This window comes from Mastomys coucha, unplaced genomic scaffold (assembly GCF_008632895.1).
Source record: "Mastomys coucha isolate ucsf_1 unplaced genomic scaffold, UCSF_Mcou_1 pScaffold20, whole genome shotgun sequence".
Classification (NCBI taxonomy): domain Eukaryota; kingdom Metazoa; phylum Chordata; class Mammalia; order Rodentia; family Muridae; genus Mastomys; species Mastomys coucha.
The window spans coordinates 54,540,845-54,548,989 of NW_022196903.1; the positions used below are offsets into that span (position 1 = coordinate 54,540,845).

The window sequence follows — 8,145 nt, forward strand, 5'->3', positions numbered from 1 at the left end:
ATATATATACATATATATATATATATATATCTTGAAGATGGAAACTTTTTAAGCGTACCAATTCATTGGAGTTAGATGTATGTGAGATAATTATCTCTCTGCTCTGTTGAGACATGGAATTTAGTGTCCTATGTTACTCTAGGAACATCCAGTACAGAGTTCCAAGACATGTACCTATGAGTTCTGAGTGAATTTCAGAATAAAGAGGAAGGGAAGCTTCAAGGTCAGAAGGACAACAGGCAGAAGTGGAGACTGTAATAAAACTACAGTATATGCAACTATGTTGTGCCAGCGCAGACACTGTGGGCCAATACTGCATGTTTTTATAATAGATGTCATCCTTGACAAAAAGCAAATACCTTGACTGTGGGCTATGATGATTTTGCTGGGTTGCAGACTGGTGGGTTTCAGTTTCTAAGCTGGTACCTATGTGCCCAAGCCTGAGACCCATGCAGTGAAGATCTCTGGGATGCTTTCTTCTATTCTGAGAATCTGACAAGAAATCATGGGCAGGTGGAGGGGATTCAAAAGCCTTTTGACACTCCTGCTCAGAACTCGGCATCTATCCCCATCACTGACAGATGTCTCTTCTCTGACTGCTTTCAGACAATGTTCAACATGAACACAAAACCAACATCTAATTATTTACTTCATTTTGATTATCATTTTTAAGGAGACATAATTTATAGAAGAGTTTTCTGAAGGTCATGCTCAAATAATGACACACTAAGCATATGTTGAAACGTTCATGCTATAATAGATTTAACTGTGTCATATCCAGTGCTGAAGAATCAAGGAGGGTTTGTGGAAATAGCCAAGCATCAACCTATGACTGTGTGCAATGAGAAACTGACTTGGAGGAAATAAGCATTTATATAGAAAAGACACACAGCAAAGACAAAGACCAAATTTGAACAAAGTGGAACTCACAATAAATAGCACATGCATTTTTAAACAATTTATAAAAGCTTATCATGGGAAAGCACATTCTTATCACAGGCTAACACAGAATGAGAACAACAAGAAATGTTTGTTTTATTCAGTATCTCTCTTCTACAGGGCCACAATTCAGAATGAAAATCTAGAATCAATGCCAAATTCTGCAGCATGGAGAAACTGTATTATGTAGTCACTAAGAACAGGGTATGGACAGAGCTGGTTATACTTCAGAAATTAATGGTACACAAGTACTGAAACAAACGTGCGCTGATTACACAGAAAATAGAGTTAACACAGCAATCCCTTAAGGATTGCATTTAAGCTAAATTGCATACACTACAAAAAACTTCCCATTGACACAATATGGCTTCTTAACATTTAGGCTATTTATAATCAATAACCCTGAAAAATAATAAAGAATTATCAATATCTTGTGCCTCACAAACTAGATTTCCCACTTCGATGGCTTGTTTGCAATTCATGCTTAAAATATATTCTCTGAATCTTTCATTCTCTTCATAAAGTTGTTAAATGCAAATGTGAATTCTGAAGGAGGCCTAGAGCTCTGACAACTGCTACTAAATCAAAACCCCAGGTCCAAGAGATGCCTGTGTCTTAGTCTTCTGCTGCAGACTTTGAAATGGCTTTCTTGGTTCCGAAAGTGTCATGGATGTGAATCTTGACTACAGCAAACTTCCTAAGAGTAGCATGATATGTATCTTCTTTAGGATGCAGGAATGAAGCATTCCAAACAGAACCTGTTTTGTTCAAGATTATCCAGCTGGTCTCCACAGTTTTATTGACACCTCAGATCATAATGACTGAGATGGTCTGAAGTATACTCAGCTGGCCCCACTCAATGGCCTTAGTGAGTGTAGTATACAGATTGTCCCCACTGCAAAATTCAGCATTTCTCATTCTGAGTTGTAGCCCAGTAGGCGACAGATACTGAATAGAATACAGAGATATTTTTCATTGTTCATCTTCCATTTTACTTTATGATAAGAAAGTTGTACTTAAACCCACCCTCAACTTTTAAAGAAAAACTCCATAATTAGGCTCTCCTTCTGCCTCCAAGGAGGGGACTCTAACAGCACACACCCACATTCATCTCCCAGTCCACAGCCAGCCTCACCCTGTACCTGGGGTCTAATTTGACTGAAAATAAGCTACTAACTTCACAGAGACTCCTCTGCATCTTTATAATTTTCCAAAATCTTTTGGAATATACACACACAAACACATACACATATACCTATATGCAGATTTCTAAGCTCAACCTTTGGATTTGGTATTAGGAATCAGGAGGTCATTTCACTTTGGCCTCTTGCCATGGGTCAGTTATTACTGTCTACAATTAATGATCTGAGCTAACTTGATGGGCTTCAAAATAAGGCAATTTAATTACAAGCTTGAACACTGGAGTGCTATCATTGTGCTGTTAACTCCAAAATATACCCAGTGCAAAAGTTGTGAGTGGTTTTCTCACTGGGATTCAGCACACTAAGTCATTTAAACTGTAAGATTATATAGACATTTCCTCATGGAATACAAGAATGCCTTTTCAAGTCAAATGCAGCCTTCAATATTATCATCCTAAACCTGACTTGAATGTTCAACCGTCAGATTATTACTACTAAGCACTCTCCTATAGGAAAGAAGGATGAGCGTGCTGCCCAGCATGAGATAGGAAAACATATAAGTTCTTATATTTGACTCCAAATGAAAGAATACATGCTGCTGAGTCTGTGTCCTGACACTGTTGTTCTGAATAAAAGCATAGCTTCATTCAGCAGGGCTCAATACCACAGCGTGGCTTTATTTGAGAGCAGAGACAGCAAGAGCTTGGAGAAATTCAAAGAGTTTTCAGAAGGCTCAAAAACCTTTCTGCTCTGACTTTTCTCTCCATGATAAGCAGTAAGCCACCTACAGCAGAACACGCAGATGCTAACTGCCTTTTTAATTTTTAATCTTTCTTTCACTTCATTGATTAATTGATTGATGGACTGACTGGTTGCGTATGTGGGGGAGGCAGGGTATACTCCCTAGAGTTTCCCTCCTTCTAGCATGTGAAATAAAACTCAGATCATTAGGCTCAGCAGCAAGGGCTTTTATTTACTGAGCCATTTTGCCAAACCAAGACATTCACTCAAACACCACACTAAAATGACAGTGAAAACACAAAACAAAGGAAAGAGAATATGGTCTCTACTATGCTTCAGTTTGGTGCTTGTGGCTGCTTAATGATGGTGGCCTGGCCTAGGATTCTGCTCCTGATGGGTGCTTGCTTTTTGAACATGTGACAATCACCTGACCAACCTCTACCCCTCTGTTCCAGTGATTGTAGCTGTGTTCTGAGAAGTGAGTCATGCTACACTGTGGTACATCTTGTCAATAGTCAGTAGTTCAGTTATCATATTCAACTGAGTCCAGGTCCAACCAGGAAATGATGACAACAAGAAAAAAAAAAGTCAGGAAAGGAAAGATTCATGCTGTCATGGCCATTCTCACTAGATTTTCTTAAAGTAGAAGTATTAAGAAAATAAATCTTAAACATAAAATAATTAACAACATAAAATGCTCTCTATTTAGAAGTAGAGAATAAGAAAGTAGATATAGGAGGAGAGGAGGAATGGCAAGCTGTAGGGCAAATGACATACACCTGAAGACCTAAGACCTGTAGGAAGAAAAAGTTTAAAGATCTTGGGTACCACAGGAAAGTTGCCATTAATAGCAATGTGCAGTATTCCAGAGTTTCGCTACATTAGTGAGTGTTGCTGTTGCTAGGCAGGGTGGCTTGGAGATGGAGAGTACGGAGTGAGAAGGGGGCAGCTGGGGCATGATTCATGAGTGGATGGTTTCTCTGTAGTAAATATCTATTTTCTACATGTTTACTTACCACCCTGAATCTCTCACCTCCCACTCAATCCAACCACCATTCACAGACTAACTCAAGCTCCATTTACTTGCTGAAGCTTCTCAGATGAAATCCACACCCAGCGCTGTCCCCTCTGGATTTCTGTTGACTTATTTGGTTAGTACTGTGTGTTGCCTTTTCAGTGATACAGCCCTGTTGCTCAGAACAGTGTATAAAAGCCTGTGTGTGGATCTCTCCCTTCAACTGCTGCATCTTGCAAACTGGAAGCTTCTCTATCACCTAAAGCAGTAACACCCAGACTATTCCAGACATGGGCAACGGGAAGTGCACACTTGCACGCCATGGTTCATTATGTACATACCATTCAAAGTCCCCTGAGCAACATATATTCTTGTATGCTATCTTGCTCCCTGGTAGATTCAACAATCAAAATACTGATCACATGCACTAATCTGATTCCATTGTAACTTGGTATCTGAAATTTGAAATATACAAGTCTAGAAAGGTCACTTACTGATGATTATGGGGTTGATACAACTATTTATTTCACTTAAAAATTATTGAAAATGTTCAAGTGTCCTTTGGTCTCTCTTTGGTCCATTTCCTAGAATTAATTCTTATTTGTTGATGGCATTTGCCTTTTGGAGTCATTTTGAGATATGTAAATACGTTGTGTGGTTACTAGTCTCTATACTTTATCCCTGAATTCTGTTATCATAAAAATAAGTTTGGAAAGCTGAGTGTGATGGTGCACACCTTATATTCCCTGAACTTGAGAGGCTGAGCCATGGGTATTGTGATTTTAAAGGAAGCCTGTGCCACAGAGCAAGACCATGTCTCAAAGCAAACTAGTAAAGAGGGGAGAAATACAAGTTAAAAATGAAACCAGGAAAGGTTTCCTGAATTTCTCAAAGTCATTTCTATAAACTCACTCTCTCCTCCCTCAGTTACTCCACAGCATGCAGAGTAGCCATGGACACTGGGGACAAAGCAGCTGAGGCACAGGAAGTCATGACTTACTCAAAGGCTTTTCTCTCCTCTGAGCAGACAATTGCAAATTAAGCTAGCTACCATTTGTAGATCATTGGAGGATCTAACGTGGGTAAGCACAATCAATCTAGAACAGCCTCAATATGAATGGATTCATTGTCTCTAGACAGAAGGGCTTCCTGAAGGCTGGGGTAGAAGCAAGCCCTTGTGTACTGAGCTTGGGGATAGACTCTGCTGCCTCCTCTCTCCCCATCTTTTACCTTTATGTACTCACAGGATTGTCTTCCTGGGTCCCTGCTTACTTAAAGCCCTTCCAGCTTCTCTTAGCCAAGGCAGCAGCTCTCACTGTTCTGGTTCCTGGGAAACTTGCCTTGTGCTCCTCTCAGCCTGGCTTCTGAAGCTTCTTCCCACAAGGCTTTGGCTGTCACCATCTGTCACTTCACTACATGTTGTAAGCACAGACTGTGTCTTATTTATTCCTGTATTTCACATCTGAGGGTCATGCCTTGCTCATTGAGATACATGTTGACTGGCTGAATGAAGGAACACATAAAGGAGAGGGCACCAGCCATGGAGAGCCGCAGTGGAACTGTGGAGAAAAGTGTGTTCTCCATGTCTGAAGAATGCCTTTTCAAGTCAAATGCAGCCTTCAATATTATCATCCTATTTTGTCATTCTGTGATTCCATCCCTGGTAGCTGAAGGCTTCCCTGTAAGTTGCAGATTTGCCACAACACTCTAACAATGAAGGATAACTCTGTCTAAATACATCTTTTCTAGGCTATTTCAGGCATAATCAAGAAAATTTTGGAGGAACAAATAATTATGCTGGGAAAGTCTTCTGAGGCAACTAAACTCTAAAATTTTAGTGCACCCTGTTGGAAGCTCACTTTCTCGCCCACCACAGTTGACCTGATTCAATTGGTACCTCAGCCCTCCACCCTGTGAGGGTGCCATGCTGTGCCATGCCATGTCCACAACAGTACTGGTGATTCGATGACCCCTTGGCACATCACAGCAGAGGAGGGCATCTCCTGGAGTTCCTGGGCTGTTTCTGAAACTCCTTTTAGTGACTGAACATCTAGACTGGTGATAGCAGTCAGTGGTGATTACTACATTGTTTTCCGGTTTACAGTTAATACAGTCGGTCTACTCAGCACACACACACACACACACACACACACACACACACACACACACGGTGCACACAGACGTGACAGAAACCAAGCACATTCTCTGTGACTCTCTGTCAAAGGACATTGTCTACGCATACTCTGGCCATTGGAGGAGAGCAATAGAGAAGACTTTCTTCTTTGTAACTTTATTCTCACCACTCCACTGTTACTCAGGGCAGGCCAATGTGGGAAGAAAAGAATAGTTTGTAACTAGAAAACAGGCTCATTCAGGAGAAGTATGCTCAAAGCATTATCAAGGTAAAATATGCAGAAGCGCAAACAAGAGCAAACAAAAGCCCACGCAAGAGCTATGTAAATATTTCATGAAGCTAAGCCTTAATCACTTTCTCCAAATCTTTCTGGTGGTGTAAACACTTCAGTTTCTTCCAGTCCTGTCATGACCCAGATTCCATGAAAAATAAAATAAAATGAAAACATGGACCTATGGATCTTGAACAAAACTGTTGTGAAAACGGAAGGAAGCAAACACCTTCAGGAAGGCGGCTCCAAGCTGGATGGCTAGCTAAAGCTCCTTTCTTCCCTGCCACCTCCAGGCTTTTGCCTTCCCCCCACCTACTCAGCTGCTCTCACATCACCCCAACCTTGAACTGCCTACGTGTAACCAATGACCTCGCTTAACACCCCTTCAAAAGCCCTTGAACCCTGATGTGCCTAAGCTGCCCTTCCTCCAACCCAATCTACTTTCCAGTGCCCAAGTCTCCTCTCTCTCCTTCCCTTTTGGTGTGTACTGGATGAACATTTCAGGCCTTTGCTATAATATACCTAGAGAAAGGTTTATCACCTCTAGTCGCTACCTTGATTTAACGTGGTTCCAAAGTTCACCTCTAGACACTGAACACGCTCTTCAATGATTTTCCTTTATCATCTCTGTCCAACCTTCCTCATCTCTCCCTTCCGACCTCAAGAAGAAATATATATGCAAATGCATTAATAAATACATACATATACACACATATAATCGAATATATTGCATACGACTGAGTCTTTACCTTACAGCAAATAATCAAAGGAAAATAATAAAAAGGCAAACACACACACACACACACACACACACACACACACACACACAACCCTTCTTCGAATATTCGATGTGTGCATGTCCTACTGATTATGATTCCCAGCTCAGAAGCAGCAAGCGGCTTCTCTTTTTTACCTTTGGATCAGAGCTTAAGGGAGTAATAACCTTGCAGAGATATACATCACCCGCGGGGCGCACAGCCCCTCCTGAGAAGCAGGATGGCAGCATGGGCTGGGGACCATAAGCAACAGGCAAAGGATCCACGAACAAAATGTGGGACCTAATCCTTCCTTCACCAGCACAGGCACATTGCCAGGCTCTTGTCTCCAAGGCTGGCCACTGGGCCAGGTGGCCGCGGGGGCGGCCCCTTTCCGGCCACTGCTTGCTTACCTGCTCCGGCGGGGTGTCCCCCGCTGGGCCGCTGTCTGCGCGTTGCTGGGCTTCCAGTCGATTCCCAGCCCTGGCTCTGCCACACCGCTGCTGGGACTCGAGCAGTTCGCTGCAGCCAGGAGCCAGCTCTGCACGATCAGGAACTGAGATTACTATGCCAAGAGCTGGAGCGGGGCGGAGACGGGCAGCTTCACTGCTCGGCGCCGAGCCAGCAAGGAGGAGGAGTTCACGTGCGGGCAGATCCGCGCCAGCCAGGCGCGCCCCTCTGTGGCGGCCAGGCCCCAGCCTCCGAGTCCTGACTGCAGCTCAGACAGGCAGCAGCCTCCCTGCGAACTCCGCCCCAGCAAGCCCTGCGGGCTCGACTCAGGGAGCCTAGCGCCCTGGGGGAGCTTAGAGGACTGGCTGGCTGTGCTTCTGATGCAGGGGAACCAGTGACAGATGGAAAGTTAAGATGGAGATTAAGGAAAAGGACTGGGGACCCAGAGCGACTCAGCAGGAAGTCTGGCCCTTACTCCCTTTAGCAAGTCACTATACCCACTGTCTCCATATAGAGTAGGTGGCTCCTCATAAAGTCACGTGCAGTGATGTGAAAGCAAGCAGGCAACGGGCATTTGCTACGTTGTGGAATGGACAATATATTAAGTATTTAGAGTTGTCACTGCAAAATGTTCCGGTTCCTCCCCTGCATCACAGCCTTCAAGAGCGTAGATGGCTTTGGACACAGCCTCTCTGAGC

General features: G+C 43.1%; 1 protein-coding gene across 4 annotated transcripts in view; it reads right to left on the reverse strand.

Annotated features, from left to right (window-relative positions):
- Gprin3 (GPRIN family member 3) overlaps positions 1-7,908 on the reverse strand; it is an 80,972-nt gene extending 73,064 nt beyond the window's left edge. For all 4 annotated transcript variants that reach the window (XM_031382055.1, XM_031382056.1, XM_031382053.1 and 1 more), the window contains exon 1: positions 7,411-7,908. The gene's annotated coding sequence lies outside the window, so the exon portion shown is untranslated. The remainder of the gene's footprint in view (positions 1-7,410) is intronic.
- Between the last annotated feature and the right edge of the window lie 237 nt (positions 7,909-8,145).